The following is a 21735-nucleotide window of genomic DNA, read 5'->3' on the forward strand; positions in this document are numbered from 1 at the left end:
GAGGCTCAACATGAGCTGTCAGTGTGCACTTGCAGCCTAGAAAGCCAATCGTATCCTGGGCTGCATCAGGAGAAGCGTGTCCAGCAGGTCAAGGGAGGTGATTCTTCCCCTCTACTCCACTCTCGTGAGACCCCACCTGGAGTACTGCGTCCAGTTCTGGAGCCCCTGCTACAAGATAGGCATGGACGTGCTGGAACGTGTCCAGAGAAGGGCCACGAGGATGATCAGAGGGCTGGAGCACCTCTTCTATGAGGACAGACTGAGAGAGTCGGGGTTGTTCAGTCTGGAGAAAAGAAGGCTCCGAGGAGACCTTATAGTGGCCTACCAGTATCTTAAGGGGGCCTACAAGAAAGCTGGTGAGGGACATTTTAGGATGTCGGGTAATGGTAGGACCAAAGGGAATGGGTTAAAACTAGAGATGGGTCGATTCAGACTGGACGTTAGGAAGAAGTTCTTCACCATGAGGGTGGTGAGACACTGGAACAGGTTGCCCAGAGAGGTGGTGGAAGCCCACCTCTAGAAGATATTGTTTTCCTGATCCTACTATGGGACTCTACAGACTTATGACCTGCATATGCCATGTTGCAGGACTGATTTGTATTTGAGTGGAGGCAGAGGCTTCAGCTAGCTATGTTCCATATCACAAGGCCTTCAAGGCATTTTCTTTATAAACTAGGTAATATATTTGTAAAGCTGTAGCCAGAGGACAGTACTTGGCACTGGACACGTAGGCTGTACACCAAGGGCATTTCACACAAGGCAGTGTGTCTGCACTGTTCTCTACAGACTCAAGAGGACCCAAGAGAGTTGTGTCCATCTCAGATGGTTTCCAGAAAGCTAACTGTGCTTACCTGGATTTCTGATGTCAGGAAAGGAGAGAAGAGCATTAAGGCTTTAGACAAGAATAAAGCAAACTTACGATTCTTCTGAAACCCCTTAAGGAGGAGGAGATGAGAGGAAAGAACAGTGATTAAAGTAAATTTGCAGTCTCATTTAATAAGTTATGACTGGGCTGGGGAAAAGCTGGCAGGAGAACATTTCTGAAGCCTTTAAAAACAAAACAATCCCAGCTTGATGGGAAAATCTTTGAGCCTTCCAGGAATAACTCAGATGCTATCAAGGATGCTATATTTTGTTTCCTTTCAGTAACGTCTATGGGTGAACCAAGAACAGGGCTCACTGTGCTATGTGCTGTATAGACATATTAGGCTCTTGAGATGGTTCTGAAGAGCTCCCTGGGCAGGAGACGTGGGGTGGGAGGTGACAGGGGAAGATAAGATGTAGGAGATAAGGAGGAAAAAAGAGTAGCCTTGGTAACTCTAAAAAGAAAGCTAAAGTCAGTTGAAGTTAAGGGTTTTTCCTGAGTTCCCATCATCTGCCTTGTCTATATATCCTGCATTTACAAATGTTTTTGTTAAAAATGATCCATTTCAAATGACATGAATCCCTGTTTTCTGTAATTTGAAAGCTTTCAATGCTTCTTAGCTTCATTTTGTTGAAGATCCTCAGACAAGAGGATTCTCATCTTAGAATAATCATATGCTATTGGAAAATACACACTTATCTAGCTTCTTATGTAGCTCTCTTCATCAGTGTTCTCTTCCCAGAGTACTTAATCCTGCCATCCAGAGGAGTAAGGCAATTTACTGGAAGGCAGTTTGCCTGTGGGATGAGTCAAGTTCTCTCTCTATAAAGGGTATACATTTAGAGAAAAGGTGATGGTGGGATTGGTTGTGATTGCTACCAAGGAAATCCTCTTTCCATTTGGTGGTAGAGAATGTATCCCAGCATATTACTGGTATTTCTTGCCAAAGGAACCTGTAACACAAAGCTACCTGTGAATATAAGAAATTGGAATATTCTTGTAATATGGCCCTTCTGTTTCTAGGAACATTGCTGCAAACGTGTAAAAAGGCTTTGCATGGCACAGAATTTAAACAGCTTTTTAAAAACCCACCTCAAGTTAAAGCTGCAAGATAATCCAGTATCGCGTAGGCTTGAAAAAGTTGGACAGATATGAATTTAGCAAGGTGGATCCTTTGCCAGACTGTACTCTCTCTGGGAATAGGCCAGTAGGAAATAGGCAGTAGAGAAGGGACTATCAAAGTTTTCAAGGGATGATGGTGCGGGGCAGATTTCTTTGCAGCGCCAGGTCCTGGCTCTATACCAGGCCACCTTCCACTTGGCAGAGGTTTGCATTGCACAGCCTGGGCAGGACCCTCTGCAGCAGAGTTAGTTGCTAGGTTTCTTCACCGGGGCTTCCTAGCCTGAACGGTTCTAACGACTGCATTTCCTACAAAAATGTGTGAGTGCATACTGTTTTAGGGTTGATACTGGGTAGAGTACACTTGTAAAATATGAATTGTTTTATGACTACTGAATTCTCTTAAATTCCTGTAAATAAAAGATGGGAACAGATTTACTGGTGGAAAGCACCCTATTTCAGCAGCTTTTCTCAGCCCTAGACAACTGTCATACGGTTGCATTACTTTATTTGATTTGTAAATATTGCAAAACATGATGAGTTTAAATTTTTATGCTTCAATGAGAGGCTGTGGCTGCACTACCTGGGAGGATTAGGCTGCGAGCTTGAACACCAACCCCAGTAACGGATAGAAACATACAGGAGACATAAGGTAGGTGGCTTCCTAGGCTGTAATTGTTCGTCAGCTGCATGGCTGCAAATGTCCTTTCCAGGTAAGAAGGTAGAAACAGAAAACTCTTGACTACAACATAGGAGGGAAATTTTTCCTTTTTGGGCAGAGCAGTGAGAGATGATGGTAACAGTATGAGCCCCTTTTCTCCTCCATCAAAAAAAAAAAGGGCTAATGGGTCATATTTGTTTTCCTTTTCCCTTTTATGTGATATCTTATTGGTAGGAAATGCTTTGGTTACAAATTTCAGACGCAGCAGAGAAATAGCCTTTGTTTGTTCTGGCTAAGCCTTTCCCAGAAATTGATTCCGAAGCCCCCAGATAATGCAGGTGGCCTCTTGCTGTATTAAATGAGTCTAAAGCTGCCAACTGCGAGATGTGCTGAGCTGGCCAGCCCTAAGCCCATTCACATTCATTCATTTAAGCAACTTAGACAAATTCCTTCACTTGTAAGAGAATCCCTACATAGTTCATAGCTTTGCTGGAATGGTATAAATCCTTAAAATTTGAAGTAAGGACGCTTGCTTGATGCAGAACATTTGCTGTGGTGGAATTATGTTAGCAGTTGTGAGCACCTGGCTCGCTCAGTGTGTGGTGTTTGATTATATGATTAGCCTTTTGTGAGTCAAGGAATAATTTCCACACTGACTGTCTTTTTGTGTAGTTTTTCTTTCCTAAATTGCTTGCATGGTGTATATAAATCACACAACCAAACTGCATATGGAGCGGACTTGCTTTTTGGTTTGTGAAGATATGAAATATGTAGCCCCTATTTTGCATTCATAGAGGTCTGAAAGAAAGAGTGTACACTTTTGGAAAGCAAGCTGAAGGTATTTTCAGCATCTTCATTTTTAGGTGTCTGGCTTGAGAGATTTTTAAAGAATTTCTGCTCTGAAAAATTTATTTGAGTAGACAACAGGATATGTGTAAATTCAGGCAACTGCAGTCAGTAGTGACTTCAGCAATTCTGAGGCCAGAGGCAGAGAGATCTACAAGACTGGGCGTATGGAGGACTGACGCTGGAAATTTCAGGATGGGTTTATCACCCTTAAGCCAGTCATCAGGATTTGTCTTGCTCTGTTTGGCAGTCATGGCTGTGTCAGATGTAGGCCTCCCCTGGCTCTAGGGGTCGCTTACTGTCCTCAGGAGTGACCGGGCAGGGCACTTGTACCTCCTGCATGGTCAAAAATAATGTTTTTCCCCCAGGTATCCAGTAGTAGAAGGTGAACAGCTTTAATACCATTTTATTTGCTTCAGTGATGATAGGTGGTACTCTTACACAGAAGAGGTGTTAGCTGAGAGCAAACCCACACCAAGGTGGCACTAGATGATATGGAGTCACCTGTCAATATATGTACCAATCTTCCAGGCCTTTTAAAGTCATGCACAAGGGAACACAGCTTAGTTTGCTGCAGTTGTGCTCAATGAAGTGTCAAAAACCTGTGGGATCAGTGCTGGCTCTCTACGTCCATCTGTGAGTATTTTGGCACAGCATTTGTTCAGGGAATTCTCTGGGATTTGGCCTGTTATTAGCAGTTCTAAACTGATGATTGCTCACAAATCCTTTTTAATGGATACAGGGACTTGTATGTGTTTAATCTAAAGCCTGATTACTTGGGCTTTAGGCAGCAGGGATGAATTTCACCCAAAATGGTTTGGGATGTAAAAAACTGTGCTCTCTGATTGGTTCCTAGTATTACTGCATTGGAAATACATAGCGTTTGGCTGGCTGAGAGGCATGTATAATACGTACCGGTACAATTATCACAGCTCTTGGGGGATAAAATTGCTTTGCTCTGACCATTATACCTCACTGCATACCTAAGTATGCAAAAAAACCCCTGGAAGTGTACTGCCTGTCATGTCTTATTGCTTAATGATGTAGCCAGAGGCAGACCTGACATTAAGGCCATTCTTTTCTCCCAGTCGGGAATGCATCTTTAATCCCATCAGAGCAGATGCATTTAGAAACTGCAAAGGGAGCTTGCTCAAAGCTGTCACTTTGTTACCTTAATGAGCCTATTCTTCAATCAAGGTAGTTTATTCTCCGTTAGCTCAATGATAGCGTTTGAATACTGGATATTTATAGTGTTAGGCCTGGGCTCTTAACAGCATAATGGCTGACAGCAAGCATCTCTGCTTCCTTAAGCTGGGTCAGCTGGGCAAGGGGAGAGGTGGGTAGGATGGAGGGCACCAGACAAGCTTTGCAATTTAGACTGTTTCAGGAAAGGAATCCTGAAAAGCTGAAACCTCAGTAATTCCCCTTCCTCCTGAGCAGGACACTACTTAACTAATCACGCCAGGCAAGGAGGGGGTAAGGAAAATAAGAGTGTAAAAATTAGTGCAAGCTTAGCGCTTGCTTTGGAAGCAAGGACTGCGGCACAGTATTGCGCTGACAGTGCTGGGATTCACCTGCCTCTGTCAGCAGCACTGCCAGCTCCATTTGCTTTGCTTAGTTTGGCTTTGCTAGTCTTGTTTTGCCTGCAGTGCTCCTTTAAAGTAATGGGGCTTGTCTGTGGCAGAAGTACTAGACTGGTGGCATGTAGTGTTTGAGGAAAAATGTCTTCTTCTATAACATTATCTTACTTTTTCCCCGCTCCCTTCTATTACCTCAACTCGTCGGTTTTCAGGAATTAGGTGTGACTAGACAAGATAAAGAGAGTGTGTGTGTTTGTAGTGCATATTGAACGCAAACTGGAGCTATTGTGTCAAGCCTTTGAGTGATTTCTGTCAAGACTCTCAGGACCTGAAACTGTATCCCCAAATTCATGCCCGGCTAATTACAGATTGTTCTCAGGTCAACATGGAGAGGCAAGAGTTTTCTCATATCTGAAAGCCATGAAAATGCACTTGACCTGGCCATAGGGTTTCCATAGTCTCCTCCTGAGGTTGCTCACGCTGCTTGCACTTGCCAGGGAAGCAGAGGGCACTGCCAGCCAGCTCTCTGTAACACTTGGTGCTCGGCCCATCTTGCACGCTTACCTGTTATTTTGCAAGCTCTCAAATGCCTGCTTGCATGCTAAGAAAAGGTTGCTGTACATCTTTTAGATAAAATATTAATGAGTTGTTGAAAATGATCAATAAAAGCATCCAACCATGGCTATGCAAAGAGGCGATTTAGAGCTTTACAAACACCCAACCTTTCTCACCGAAGGAAAAGCTCTGCCAGCTGTCCTTCCTGACACCACCAGCACTTTGAAATCAGAAAGCAGCTGTTAACCTGCCCACAGGTTGGAGAGGAGGCAGCAAGACTGACAAAACACCAGCAGTGCTTGTTAGGTGATCTTGTGAATATTACTAATCTCTTCTAGTTGTGGAGCAGACTTGTGTTTTTCTCCTTTGAGATGCCGATGGTGAATACAATGCTGGATGAAAAATGCTTCTTGCCCAAACATGTTTGTTCTTTAACCTGGCTAAAAGTTACTTTGTGTTATGATAAAAGGGAAAATTCTACACCTTGTGTCTTACTGTTCAGTGAATAAGGGCAAACAGTGATGTCCCAGGCACGCAGGCAGTGATTCCCACTACTTGTTTTGGAGAAAGGCTCAGGGCTCAGAAGTTTGTTCCTCCTCCCCCCAGCTATGCCAGCTGATCTACAAAATGGGGTTTGAGTGCTCAGCCTGACATAACAGGTAGTTTGAGGAGCCTGCCCTCATCTCAGTTTTAATCATCACACTGTCATAATGCAAATAACTTTGGGTGTTTTTGGAGGAAGGTCACTGGATCAGTAACAGTTTCCCCCTGGGACCTCTGACATATTTGCGAGCGCGTGAGAGATGTTTGTGCATGTTTTATCTATCTTTGTGCACTTATTGCTTCTGTGAAGAAAGTGCTTGGGTGTTATTTTTAAAAAATACATTTCCTTAGGCCTTGTTTTCTTAAGAAAAAGAGGTAATGCTCCATAATTGCATTCAACAATGCATCACATCAAAATTGTCTCTAGTCCACAGCCTTGTGCTTCAGCTGTTCTTCTTTTCCAGCTTTAAGAAAGCTTTACTGTTGCTCATGCCCTAAATACATGACTCAAGGAAAAAAATCATAAAACCAAATCAAAACGATATTTTTTTCATAAATGACACCAGACTGTGTGGAAGCTTGGCATCACCATTGATATTGCAAACAAATCTTGTTTATAGTAATCAAATAACCCAGTGATGTTTCTGTGCCAGTAAAGGAGGCACTCAGGAGGACAGTGCACAACAAGCACCACCTGTGTCTGCTCCTACCTGAGATGGGCTATTTTGTAGTCCAAAACAGTGTCTTGCACACTGTGGCTGGAGCTCTGAACTTCTTTCTTCAAAGTGTTTATACGGAGTTGTCCTGAGGGTGATGTTCTTCATACTGTGGAGATCTGGATAGGGTTTGGACTGGAGCTGGTCAGATCAGGCTCATATGCTATATATTGAAGGGCTGCTGTCCCCCTTCCCTGGAGGGATTCAAGCAGATGCTACTGAGGAAGGGGTGGACAAGGATGAGAACTCATTCCTCAGTGCATCTCCCTGTTGCTGCAACTCTATATGGGAGAAAATTGCAGTGACCCCACTTCTGCCTGCCAGAGTTGTCTTTCTGGCTGACTTATGTTGAACTGTGCTCTGGGGTGGTGTCACTGGACCACTAGTGAGCACTAAACATGTCCCTTATGGGCTTGTACTGCTTTACTGCTCTGCAGCACAGGGATGAAAGCAAGCTCTGCTGAGGCTTTATCCTCTCCAGCCACTCAGTTTATGTACAATACATATTATGTACAATACATTTTTCTTGCCAGGAGAGGTGTGGGACAAGCAAGGTGGGAATCAAAGCAAACATTTTGTTTCCTTCATTGTTGTATTCCCAAAGAAAAGCTCCAGGAACTATACAGAAATATACTTTCTGTTCTTGAATATTTGGGCCAAAGCCATGAGTTGGATTGCAGAGAGCAAGAAACTAAGGTTGGTGCTTTTGGGTCAGATGAAGATGCATCTTCCCTCATACCTTTCCGACAGGGGTGAAAGAAGTGTGTAACTGTTGGAAGAATTAAAACAAGGTTTTCTTTGCCAGATACCTAAGCCAATTTTGCTTTCTGTATGACTGCATTTGGTGGTTCCCGATAAATACAGCACAGAGTGGTACCTTCTCTCTGTCCCACAGGCAGACAGCAAAACCTACACCCTACACATGCCCTGCACAACAGATTTCCACCAGAGGCTCCAGGTAGGAGGAGACACACTGTCTCCAACAGACTGAAATTTCCATCCATGAATTTGTGTGGGTGGCTGTCCAGACATCTTTCATTTGGTACCCGCTATCATGTTAGAAAAGATGGGAAACAATTACGCACAGGTTGGCATAGAGGAGGTATTCCTGAAACCTCTGTGGATCCAATATAAATTTTTCCTTCCTCTTCCACTTATCTCTCTTCCAGGCTTAAATCACCTGGTCTATTTAATTGCTCATCCCTCTGACTTGCTGTGTCATCATTCCATGGACTTCGTCTCATCCTATGCTTTTTTCTGACAGAGTGATCCTAATCAAACCAATGGGTTCGTGTGCAGATGCAGATTGTTGATGGACATTGGGTTGTTTTAAATGGGAGCCCAGGAACCGCAGACTGGTTTCAAGAGTACTCCCACCACAGTTCTTGCTTGGCTGAACAAACCTGAAATTCACTGAGTTCATGCCCTTGCTTAGGGCACTTTTGGTCCCTAAGCACTAGTGTCCCCCACCACCTCCATGTTTTGGGGTTTCTAGTGCCAGATGCATTAAACAGAAGGCATTAGCTTTATAAATCAGTGAGTATGAAGGCAGGCAAAAAGCTGAGTGGGAGCTTCATTTGAGTCCTTGAAAAGTTAATGGTTATGTCAAGTAAAAGACTACACACTTCAAGACCTGGCATGTCAGTTGCCCCTTGCTAATTAGAGTCAAGGGAGGAGAAACCATTGCATCAAAAGTTTAAGTCCAAGTCTTTATGCATTTATTTACTATTGTTTTGCTGGCTTTTAAACTATTTGCTACTACTCATCCCAAATTCATGAAGTACTATAAATACTCACACAGATAAACTTCATTATTTTTTCATAAAGGACAAGAAATATAGTTTGGAAATTCAGTTTAGTAATCATGCTTCCAAACAACTGAGGGCTTGCTGGGTTCCCATTAAAAGCCTGTCAGATGGTGCCTATGCTCTGAGCTCTGGGTGGCCTATTCTGACTGTAGGATGGAAAAGCTAAATGTTTCTAATTAGACATATTCCCATATGTGAGAGAGACGATCACCCTCTGATGGTGTACTTCATAAATTCTCTAAGGCTGTGGGAAATGCTTGCTACCTATTACCACCTGCCAAGCTGCATGTTTGACTTTAAATCCTAGGTCCTCTTTTCGGTCCCTTCATGCTGCCAAACGAAATGGTTTTGGTATAAGTAGGAACTGAATTCTGCCCATTTGGTAATCGTAGGAAACGGCTGCTCAAAGTCCTTATTTCCTATGACAAGCAAACAGCTATCTAGGGCATCCTTCTTCCCCAAGACATAATCAATTATATTTTTTCCATTCCTGACATACCAATTGCTTGACACCATGCTTAAACTCCTCCTTCAACAGGACCCTGATACCTCCTCACCAACCCATCAGCTGCTTTGCTGAGTGTTAGAAACGTTAAAGCTATGCCAGCTTCAATTTTCTTCTGTTGTAAGTTAAACTTACTACTCCTTGCCCTCCCCACCCTGGATGTGGATAAGAGTTTATTTCCACTGTCTTTTTAGCTGTCTTCATATATGTGGATGTCACTCTGTGTCCTCTTAGGCTTCTCTGTATTTCTTCGGAGGTCACATATTCTGGATGTCTGCATCTCATGGTCTCCAGACTCTCTTCAGTTAGTTGACTGTATTGTCAACTAACGGGTTGGCTGGATGAGGGGAGAGCCGTAGATGTCATCTACCTTGACCTTAGCAAGGCTTTTGACACTGTCTCCCATAACATCCTCATTAGGAAGCTGAGGAAGTATGGGCTAGACGAGGTGACAGTGAGGTGGATCGAGAGCTGGCTGAGTGACAGAACCCAGAGGGTTGTGATCAGCGGCACAGAGTCCAGTTGGAGGCCTGTAACGAGTGGTGTCCCTCAGGGGTCAATACTTGGACCAATTTTGTTCAATATATTCATAAATGACCTAGATGAGGGGACAGAGTGTATCCTCAGCAAGTTTGCTGATGATACCAAGCTGGGAGGGGTGGCCGACACTCCAGAGGGCCGTGCTGCCATCCAGCGTGACCTGGACAGGCTGGAGAGCTGGGCAGAGAAGAACCTAATGAGGTTCAACAAAAGCAAGTGTAGGGTCCTGCACCTGGGAAGGAAGAATGCCAAACACCAGTATATGTTAGGGGCGGACATGCTGGGAAGCAGCTCTGAGGAGAAGGACCTGGGGGTCCTGGTAGGCAGCAAATTATCCATGAGCCAGCAGTGTGCCCTTGTCGCCAAGAAGGCCAATGGCATCCTGGGCTGCATAGGGAAGACTGTGGCCAGTAGGTCGAGGGAGGTCATTCTCCCCCTCTACTCTGCACTGGTGAGGCCACAACTGGAGTACTGTGTCCAGTTTTGGGCTCCCCAGTTCAAGAGGGACAGGGAACTACTGGAGTGAGTCCAGCGAAGGGCAACCAAGATGATTATGGGACTGGAGCACCTCCCTTATGAGGAAAGGCTGAAAGAGCTGGGACTCTTTAGCCTGGAGAAGAGAAGGTTGAGGGGGGACCTGATTAATGTTTACAAGTATCTAAAGGGTGGGTTTAAGGAGGACGGAGCCAGGCTCTTTTCAATGGTTCCCAGCGACAGGACAAGGGGCAATGGGCACAAGCTGGAACATAGGAAGTTCCGTTCAAATACACGGAAAAACTTCTTTACGGTGAGGGTGACAGAGCACTGGAACAGGCTGCCCAGGGAGGTTGTGGAGTCCCCTTCTCTGGAGACTTTCAAGACCCGCCTGGATGCAGCCCTGAGGGATGTGCTTTAGGTAATCCTGCTCTAGCAGGGGAGTTGGACTAGATGATCTCTAGAGGTCCCTTCCAACTCTGAAGATTCCGTGATTCCGTGATTGTAGCGCTGCAGATGGGAAAATCCCAGCTTTGCCTCAGCACCGGTGAACGGGGTAGAAGAAATGTTTTGCATAGGCAGTGCTCCTACTTGTGCATCCCAGTATAGTGTCTGCTACAGTGAGACACAACTGAGTCAAGTTTCTTTTACAGTTGCAAGTGAAGCTTCTAGCTTAAGAAGTCATTTTAATTGACTTGAGCTCTCAAAGTCAGTGCTTATGTGTCCTTAAAATTTTTGCATTGAGGCAGTCTCCTGTTCATATCATAACAAACTCAGGCTGATGGAAAACAGGGGCTTTCATTTCTTGCTTGTGGTGGCTTGGTACAAGGTCTGTTGTGGTGATGGGGGGCATTGCTGTTACCCTTGGTAGACTTTTACCTCAGACATAATCGGACTCAATTTTTCATGAACAGCCTTTTTTTTATTTATTTTATTTTATTACTGTACTCATTATACCCCCTTAAATGATATTTTAAACTTTGGTCTGAGTCATCAAGTAGGTTTTCTCCCCTCCCACCCATTTGTAATATTTTCTAGATATTCACTCAGACTAATGCTCATTAATTTAGGTTCCAAAATTAATAATCCCCTGATAAAATACTCCAGTTTAAATTACTCCTTAGGCTTAAGGCAGGTGTCATGTGTGAGTCATAATGTATTCCCACCACTTTGAGAGGAATATTGTTCATAATGTCACATTCAGAAACATCAAATTATCTGCTGAATATTTAGACACGAGTGTATATTTGGTAACTAGAAAGAACAGATATAAATGAATGTTCCAAAATGCTATTACTGTAGTGATACTTGTTAGGTGTTTTTACTTGTTGGCTTCAGTATAGCAGTTTAAAAGTATCTGAATTATTTTCAGAGTCAAATGGATAAGACACTCTTAAAGGAATGCTTGTAAACACTTTCTAAACTAATTTTCTCGCAGGCTGGAAGTACATTGGTATGTCCCTCAGCCATGCCTTTTACAGGTTGGTCTGTACTAAGCTTGACTTCAGTATAGGCAATCTGGGAGAGAACAGGTAAACGTGCTGCTTTGTTATTGTCCCATTACTAGTTTTCAGGATGGGTCTCAATGTCTTGGCTTTTCTAGGCTGCCTTTATTCCAAACTCTTCTAGCTTCTTCTTTTCTAGATCAGGCTTAATGTCTAGCCTGTGCAGTGCTGGGTATCAGGTCTGGATTATGGAGCAGACTCTATATTTCACACATGTTGTTTTCACACATTACTGGTTTTAGCACAGAAGACACCCTTACACCATTACCTGATTGCCCCCAGTAAAGCACAAGCTGTGCACAGCACACGATGTGGTCACTCCTGATTTTGAGCAGAGTAAATCACTTGGTAAATAAGGTATTAAGGCCAAACTTGAATAATAAAGTTGATTAAAAAAAACACCCAAATACCCACAACCCCACTGAACTTCTTTATATTATATGTTGTAGTGAAGTAACGGGCTGGAATGAGTCTGAGACTAGGGTGTAATCTTGATATTGCCTACAGTACCAATAAAAGTATGCCAGTAAACACCTCTAAGCTTTCCTGCAGAGAGCCTGTTACGTTTTGTCTCTTGGAGAAGAGGGAATAAGGGATTGCTGGGGTGTGCCCAACCCCTCAAAGGAGGTACCTTTAGCTGCCTGTTCGCTCAACCCACATCCCACAGGCACAGAGAGGGAGAGACTGTGCTGCTGGATTGTGGCCAGCGGATCCTGCAGTCAAGCTCCTGACATGTCAGCTTCTGCTTGTGGAAAACTCCATCTGCAGGTTTACAGGCTGTGATGTCTAAAGACAGATTGGCACCAAAAGCCAAGCAGTGCCCCTGCCAAAGCACTGACAGTTGGAGAGCGTTAGCAGCATCCCCCAAGCGTGCCAACGTTTTGAAATTAAAACCAGCTTTACCTAAAGCAGCGACCCAGAGCCTGACATGTTCATGTCCCCTTCCCTGGGGAGGTCACCTGGGGAGGCCACCCGTCCAAGTTGGCACTGGAACCGAAGGAGTCACGTAATTTTGCTTGTCACTCTCTCAATTAACGTGTCAAGGAGTCACAGCAGCTCTGGAGGTGCCCAGGTGTGGGTAATTAAAGAACACAATGGATCTGTCAGGACTAGTGAGGTGTGTTGGCGCGGTGGGAAATGCAGGCATTACCAACATGGTGCCGATGGCCTGTGGGGTACATCAGCAGAGTGGGTGCAGCGGGAAGGACAGGCTCCGAGTTAAAGGCTCAGATTAGGACCCTTCAGCTACACCAATGCAAGGGAGGGAAAGTAGGTAGGAAGCAGGGAAACCCTGTGGACCTGCAATTCAAGAGGGATGAGATCAGTGAGACATGGTCTACCTGTGAATTGTGGTGCTGAGGATGTACCTAGAAAGTGGACTTGTTACGTGGGAAGATGGAAAGAACGGGGTCTTTGGAAAACAGAGAAAACTGAAGGAGAAGAAAAACAGTCCTCGATTGTGTTACACGTGTAAGTGGCTTCAAAGAGTGGGGGAATAATCTATTCAAGTACGTGGTGGGTAGAATCAGTAATAATGAATTTAAATTAAAACAAGGGAGGTTTAAATTAGCATAAGAATTTTGGCTCCAAGAATAGCAAAAAACTGGAATAGGAGGTGGAGCCTCTGTTATTCAACCTGTCCTTAAATTCTTCAAACAAAATCAGTTGAGGATGGCACAGGCAGAGATAGATATATTTTTATTTTTTTTTATCCCCTTCCCCCCCGCCTTATTTTTACTGCAGGCTCGTAGGGGAGCAACAAGGTACTTATGTCTGTTTTTCCTTTCCTCTTTAAGAGTGGGACTCAGCTTTGTTACCTTGTACTTCCTCAAATCATCTCTGTTTAGGTGGGGTCATGGTCGGAAATGACAGCCTTCAATGGAAGAAAGGCTTTATTTTTTTTTAGAATGAAACTGTAAATTTAGGAGTTTTCCTTTGATTTTTGGAAACTAGTGTCTAATCCTTCCTTTATAAGAAGTGGAAAAAAATTACCTCCTGTTTAATGGACATGAATCTTATTCTTGATTCTGCTCCAGGCTTCCCCTGTTACCTTGAGTAACTCTCTAGTTAGTACATCAAGGCGAGGACAGTAATCTTTATCCTGCAGAAAAAAGGGCAGAAGGAAGCCTGTGTGATTGTACTTTCTTAGTGGCAACGGCTATTTCTTCTCTATACTGCCCCTAATATGTGGAGACACAGTCACACTTGAAACCTTCATGTGACTGCAACAGGCAGTAATCTTCCTTTGTCAAGATCTGGGATCACCGATGTCATGCAAACACAAAAAGCTCCCAGACAACACTTCGTAGATGAAATCCAGTAGTAATGTGTTTAAAGAGTTCAGAAAAAATAGAGGAGTAACGTAGGTGGACATGCTCACATAAGCTTAAGGCTTTGTGTCTGCAAGGCAGGTGTTTGCTGGCAAGACCTCGTCAGGCATTTCGGTACCGCCCTGTGCAGCCTGCTGGTCTTGCAGCGCAGTGGTTTTGAGTCGTCAGCAGCTGCGTGGCTTCATTTGGGAAGCAGTGTCCCCAGAATGGCACATGACACCACTGCAGGGATTTTCGTTCTGTAGCAGGTCTGTGCCTCTGCAAAAGAGGGGCTTTATAAAGCGTCATTGCAGGGGAGAAAGTTTTTCAGGCTTGGAAAGTGAGACAATCTTTCTTTTCATTGCTGTCCTAAAATTTTTGACTTCTCTTTCCTTGAGAAACTCTTTCAGTCTACATATCAGGATCCTGTAGCCCTTCCATGCTCATGTTTCCTCATCAGCTTTGCTCCTGGGGACTCCAGAAATGTCACTGGTTGTGCTGCGCTGTGAAATGGCCCTGTTTACCCTGCAGGCAGGACATCCACAGCGTGCTAGAGAGATGTGCAAGTGCCCAATGAGTCTCTGCTGGCCAGGCAATCTGACAGTCAGGTGGGGACGTACTGCTTTTTGGAATGGTAGATCCCCGATCTTGCTCAATTTCCATCTTCTGGTGTGGTCCTTAGGGTTTTTTACCGTCTCATGTCAGTATTTTTTTGTGTGCTTGAGTTCCTGTTATCATCTCAGCAACTTCTCTTCTGTGTCCCTCTCCTTTCCTTGCATGGTGTTAGCCTACAGACTACTGGAGGTCACCAACAGTTTTCCAGGAAAGAAGAGCCAATTTTGCACAGCTGTAATGCGCACAGGCAGGCAGCTGAATCTTGGGCTGGAGCTACAGAGTTCTTACCTGATGTAGTTTATACATCAGCCAATGCAGTCTGTCTTGCTAATCTGTGTTGAAGATGCTCATGGTAATTTTTACAAGTGAAGTGCTGGATTGCACTTGAATTCCTGGTATTCCCTTCCTTTCCACCTGGTAGTCAGTAGATTCCTTTGTTAGGGACTGGAAGCTCTACGGGATGATTTTTTCTTTTTCTTTTTTTTTTTTTTTTTTTTTTTAAGCAAAATACCAAAACCAGTCCCAGGGACACACTGTGACAGGGACTTTCAGATACTGAAGTAGAAGGTACTTTTAAAATACACGCTCATTAGCCTTGATTCAAAATTCTCCGTGTCTTGGAAAGTGGCAGTGGAAACAGCTTTTTAGCCTGGAGAAGTGTTGGTCTGATCCTGACTTCGTAGTGTCAGTCTGCGCGTGGTGTTAGCATCTGTTTTCTCTGGCACTGAAGCTGGAGCAATGATGAAGCTCAGATGGGGAGAACGCAAAAAAGCGGGATGGGCTGAGCCCCTACAGACAAGCGCTGAAGTATTTCTGTTCTTAGTTGGTCTGTCGTTGTACAAATCCATTAATTCCTGTGACGTTTCTATAAGCTTATGAAAAATTTTTTTTCCTTTCAGAATTTGAAACCCTGTGACTCTCTTGTTCCAATCTCTTCCCCATCATCAAGCAAATCCCAGGACTTTTCCCTGGGCACTTTAGAAGGCGACAGTTCTGTCTTTACCCGTTTAAAGCAGAAAACTAAAAAGAAAACTTTCCTGCTGCAGAGGGAAAAAAAAAAAAAATACCAAAAAACCTGGCACTGACAATAACAGAGAAATGAGATTGTGCAGGGTGGGTGGGCACGTTCAAGGTGAGACCTCTTTGGGGAATCATTCTATTTCAAAGGGACTGTGCTGAGACAAGCGTGCTTTCTGAGAGAGGATTCAAAGAGGAGCAGGAGAGCAAGGGACTGAAACACTCCCGAATTTGACTGTGGAACCAGCTTCAAGAAGAGAGCAGCTGAGGCAGTGAAATAATAACCACAAGAGACGCTGCAAAACCTTTGAGTTAAAACTGTTCTGCTTGAATGGTACTGCTACCAAGCACGCTTTTTTAGGCACTGAAAGCTTTGCCAGGGATAAAGGAAAAAGAGACAAGGGACCCATAGAAATCATACAGCAGTTTGACTGTCTAGTTCTTAGTACGTGGAAAACTTTTGGATGCGGTGGCAGTGGCAGCAGCAAGAGCATGAAGTTGGATAATTCAGTGTCTTCCTCTGTTCCCTGTTTTTGTGCACTGAGCAAGGGTCTAAGAGCACTTGTGGTTTCTCGTGGTATCTGAAACCCCAGATTTCACTCAACATCTGCTTTTGGGCTGGCAGTCCCCTCTGGAGAGTTCATTTCACGTCCTGCTCTGCATGTGAAAGAGGTGTCTGTCTGTCTGAAGGGGTAAGATCCCATCTTGCAAAAATGCTTATCAAGCTGTGCGACAAAGCACGAGGAGCTGAAGTGAGAAGTGACAATCTGCTTTATGCAGCAGGGAAGCACTTGGCAAAGCTGCAATTTATAAATGAAAGAGTTGCCAAGCTTTTTGTTTTAATTTGTTCTGCTGACTTTTGCAGAAATGTAACCTGGGAGACTGTAGGACGGCTCCTCTGTAACAGATTTCTGTAGAAAATGTGGCATAAAAGAACAAGATACGGTGGGGCAAATTCCCAAATTCTCAAAGGTCGCTTTATGTTTGTTGTCAAAGTGAAGAAAGTCTGAAGTGAACATAATTGTAAATGATAGGGCTTTAGTGATTAACAAATCATTTAAAATTCTTGATGGGGCAGAGGGAGCTTGGGTCTGAATACAGTTACTCTTGTAAACAGGGACTTCCAAAAAAAAAACAAACCCAAATGAGCGTAAAAGATCATGTGGAAGATTTCAGTTTAGTCCCCATTTATATGAAGTCAGCTGGATTATAAGAAAGCTGGTCAGAATACTTTTCTCCAAGCTTTTTTTCTTCAGAGGAAAACTAAGTTGCCGTCAAACAGCAGAAAAGTGCCTATAAGGCTGCAGGTTTATTTCTGTTTCTTTTGGTGGGGAACATAAACAAAATGCTTAGCTTCAGCTTAGATTTTACCTTGACCAAAAGACTACAGGTTGTTTGAGCTGACTTGCAGCTTAACATTGCAATTGTCAAGGCACAGCGAGGGCAGCACAGGGCATTGCAGCCATCCCACCACCCCAGCTGGGGAGCGGGGCAGCCCCACCTGGGCATTGGGCACCTCAGTGGGGACGGGAATGACGTGCCAAGGACAGGACACCAGCCCGCGAGGGGATGTGGGTGCAGAATCACCCCCACGTGCCATGGTCAGGCACAGACATGGCATGACCGTGCTGGGGCTGGAGCTCTGCATTTCTAATGTATTAAGATCTGATTTTATCTTCCATGTTCACTTTAATACCAGACAAATTGTCTTGTACCACTGTGTTCTCGTACCACAGCGTTTCGTTAACTATGGGGGGGCGGTAATCACACAACAAGGGAAATATCACACACTGGAGGTTTTGCAGGCAGACTCAACTATGAGAAGTTCTCACATCGTCAGACAGTGTGGACACCATGAGGAAGCAATTTCTCTGTCAAAGACAAAAAGGAGGAAGTTCCTTGCTTTGCGCAGGGAACAAGATTCAAATATGCTTTTATTTTTATTTTAAAAGTACATTTCAGTTCACTTCAGAGTCTATCTCTCCAGTTAGTCTTTCAGTCTGTGTTCATCTTTCAGATTTATTTAATATTTGGGGTTCCGGTCTTGCTCAAAAAGGCTTTTTAATTGTTCCTGGATAGGCAGTTGCCTTTTTTGCAGGTTGGTTGAATTCTCTTTGATAATTAGTCCCGTGCCAGATACATAAGTGAAATAATCTTCTGACCAACTGAAAGTCCCTCGCAATGGCAAAGTAGCTAATTAGAAAACATCCATTTTCCAGCGCTCTGTTCGATCTGCATACTTGCTTAGTACACATTGCTTGGCTTTGCTGATTTGCCGTCCGACTGCAAATCTCATTAGGGCCAACGGTGCAACAAAAATCAGGTCACTTCTTTCTTCTTTTAAGACCTCAAGTTTAGGCAAGTCACTATTAACCGCAACCCTCAACTTTTATGAAAGTCTGAATCCTTAGAGCCTGCGGCAGAGATGCATGAAATCTGCTCATTGTAAATAAGGGAATAGAGTGCAGGTTTTGGATATTAAGAGGGGTAAAAAACAGTGTTTGATATGGCTTTCTGCACTTAGGAAAAGAAAGAAAAATCGTTAATATACTTAATTCTCTGTGGCACAGCACACCACCAGCAAAAACGAGTCTCAAGCAGATTGTACACTATCGGAAGTAAAGGAATAACAGCAAATGAGTTTCAGAGCAGAACCTGTTAAACAAAAATGAGAGGAGAAACCAGATCCTTGATGAACAAATCTTCGGGAGCTGTTCCGAGTCAAGCATGTAACACTTGCTTTTAACCAGCTTTCCCAGTCAAACCTGGGAATTGCCTGGGGCTCTCTCCAAAGCCACCACCATTCAGAACATCAGACGCTGAAAAAAAACACGCGTTTTAGCATTTAGCATTTCTCCGGGTGTTCGCCTTAGCCAGAATAATAGTCTGTGCTTTAGAAGGTGCTTCAGCATGAAAACAAGTTTCCTGCATATCTATCTTCAAAAGGCAATTCAGTGAGAAACAAATTCTATTCAAGCTCACTGAAACTGCAAGTGCTCAGCTGACTGGAAGGTGGGGCTATTTCCTGGTTTGCATTGCTCGGGGGATAAGGTGACTGACATGGCCAACCCCTTTGGCATTGCTGTTCTGAGGGATCCTAATGCGAGAGAGAAAAATAAATACCACCATGACGGTCAGGAACCGAACAGTGATTGATACTTTTGTTTTCTCATTTTCATTCCTAGACTTCTGTTCAACAAACGGTGCATGGAAATAATTCCTCCCCTCCCAGCAGTTTCTTTTTTTTAATGAATGACAATTTTATATACTAAAGCATTAGATGTCACTGCATCGTTCTGAGCACACAGACTGTGAAATTCCTATGGCGCTTGTCACAGGCTGTGCACTCCGAGTTGTCATACTCTGTTCTCAATGGTTCACGATTGCATGAAATAATCTCTGACTAAACTTGACCCACATAAAATTCTATCCTTCATATCTCTACTTTATGCAGGGCAGAAGTTCTGATAAAGCTTTATACTTTGACATGTTTATCTTCTTTTACACGGCAGATTTAGCTGGTGTAGAAGTGTTAAAGGACTTACTTTTCAGTCAGCAGCTCCTGAGGTAAGGCCCACTCTGGGCTATGTGAGAGTTGTCTTCACCCTTTTCCCATCCATGCCACAGCTTCATCAAGTCAGCTGAAGCTCTCTGTGGTGGCAGTGATGCATATCCTTATTTAAAATAAGATATGTGCATAATACTAAGTATGTGAGGGAGGCCTGTGAAAACTGCTGACCTACGCATAGAAATTATTTGCCGTGTCAAACACAGTGCCAAGGATGCAAGTGATACTAAATTATTATTGGTTTTGTTTGTCTTACAATTACTCAGTCTTCTTCCTTGTTAATAATTGCCCCATCCCTGTAAATGTTCAAAGTCAGGTTGGATGGGGCTCTGAGCAACCCGATCTAGTTGAAGGTGTCCCTGCTCCATCCTGAATATCTCCTGCTGCGTACTTTAAAAAAAAAACCTCCTCTGCACTAAAGTCAGTTCAGTAGCTATTAAAAGTAGTCACTGACACAAACTCCATTTCGTTCGTGAAAATGTTTTGAACAAAGCATTGATTCTCCAGTATTTATGGAAAAAAAAAAAAGATAATACCTGTAAAATGTTGGCATCGGTGCTATTTGCAGCATGAGAATGACATACATATAAATCGTAGTTTATTGTCACAGTCTTTCATACGGTGCAAGAAGACTTTGCTGAAACCTGAATTAATCAATGTAGCATATTTCCTCTCTCTAACAGATTTGCTTTAATGTAATCTGAAGTGGAACAAAATCTGAAGCAAACCTTAGGCCTAAGCTATAAGGGGAATCAAGAGGCAAAAAAAGTCTTTTATGACATGAGGTTAACTACTTTAGAGGGGATAATTAATATACGTGTAGGCAGAGTCTGGGGAAATCAGGATGGGTGCCAGGGCCTCAGTGCAAATCTTTCCATGTAGTCTCCACCACATCTGCATTAGACCTGGAGACAGAAGTCTGTTGCTGCATTTGTAGGAAAGATTCTTACAGGCTTTCACGGGAGGACTCTTTCCCTTCTTACCCACCATGGGGTGGGTGGAAGAGGCCTTTTACACTGACGGATTTGCCCCTGAACAGCACAGGACATATCTGGCAACATTTTGGCAAACCTTCATCTGCAGCTCCTCTAACAAGTACAAGGAGAGCAATCGCCTGACAGCTCTTGGCCAAGCATCTGAAGCCACCTTTCTGCTTCATACACCTTCGTGTTTGATCAATAGCTGGTGGAAAGTTAGAAACTTCTTCCCTGATCCTAGCCCAGGTAAGATGTCATCAGTCCCAGGTCTACCTATGTACATCCACGGTGAAGAAGACTTGCCAGTGTCATCTGCTGTTTTAAAAGGTGAAGGGAAGTAAATCTCCATGTCTCACTTTGTGAAGTGGTGGAGTGTCTAATTCACTTGGTTTTTTTTGAGTTGCCCAGTCTTACTGGCAGGAATATTTCAAAGGTGTTGGTCACCTAATTGAAGGTGAATTGAATTCAGTGAATTGAATTCACCTAATTGAAGGTGAATTGAATTCAGAAAATAAAATCTGCGATATTTAAGGTGGGGTGGGGAAGATGTCTGTGGAACTATGAAAACTTAGGAGGGAATCCTTAGGGGAAGTTCCAGAAGGTGTGAAACCTGCTTGCGTATCACTTGGTGGTTCTGCTGAGAAAACTGAAAATACTGGACGTTTTAGATTGCCTAAACATCGTTTCGTCTCTCTCAATACATTCAAAGTATTCTTTGTTTAAAGCGTCTGGTTTTAAAAGTTTTACCTCTCTTACAACATGTAGGAGAGCTGCAGTGTCCTAGACTCAAAGGATCTGCCGCACTGGATGGTGAGATGAATCAACCACAAACTACACAGGATCATTCAAGTCCTGATAACAGGGTACCCCATAGTTGAATTGCTCCGGTTCCAGACAACTGCGATGTCACTGAAGTGACACCAGAGTAAAACAAGAGACACAGCAGTGAACCAGCCCAAGAATCCTCCTAGCTATTCTTTCCTTTTTCTTTTCTAGTTGCAAAATTAGTGGCAGCCAGCAGGGATCAGTGCTGTAATTAGCCTTGAAGCAGTGAAAAGTAAATGCTTTAGCAATCCAAGCAGTGTTCTGAAACTTTAACAAAAGACTTGAAAGAAGTGAAAAACATCATTCCAACCCATGCAAAAAAAAAAAAACACCCTGAAGTTGAAATACACATTAAAAAAACAAAGACGAGGAATCAACATCAAAGTTTACTGCACGACAAGTGCCAGCTATAACAACACAGATATCAAAGCCGAGTTTAGAAACACCTGATCTGAAAGAGACCCCAGCTAAACAAACACCACAGGCCTCATCAAACTCCCCAAAAAAGAAACAGGAATGAACAACAGACAAAAAAGAAAGAGAAGGTGGAATTCACGCAGGTGTAATGGATCACACAGTGTGAGGATCCACACAGGGAAAAAGGCACGGGTAAATAATTACCCACAACACCTGACACACTGGAAACAAGCAGCAGATAACATACAAATGCTAATAATTCAGAAAACAAAATCTGGGATATTTGAGGT

This window comes from Larus michahellis, chromosome 4, assembly GCF_964199755.1.
Source record: "Larus michahellis chromosome 4, bLarMic1.1, whole genome shotgun sequence".
Classification (NCBI taxonomy): domain Eukaryota; kingdom Metazoa; phylum Chordata; class Aves; order Charadriiformes; family Laridae; genus Larus; species Larus michahellis.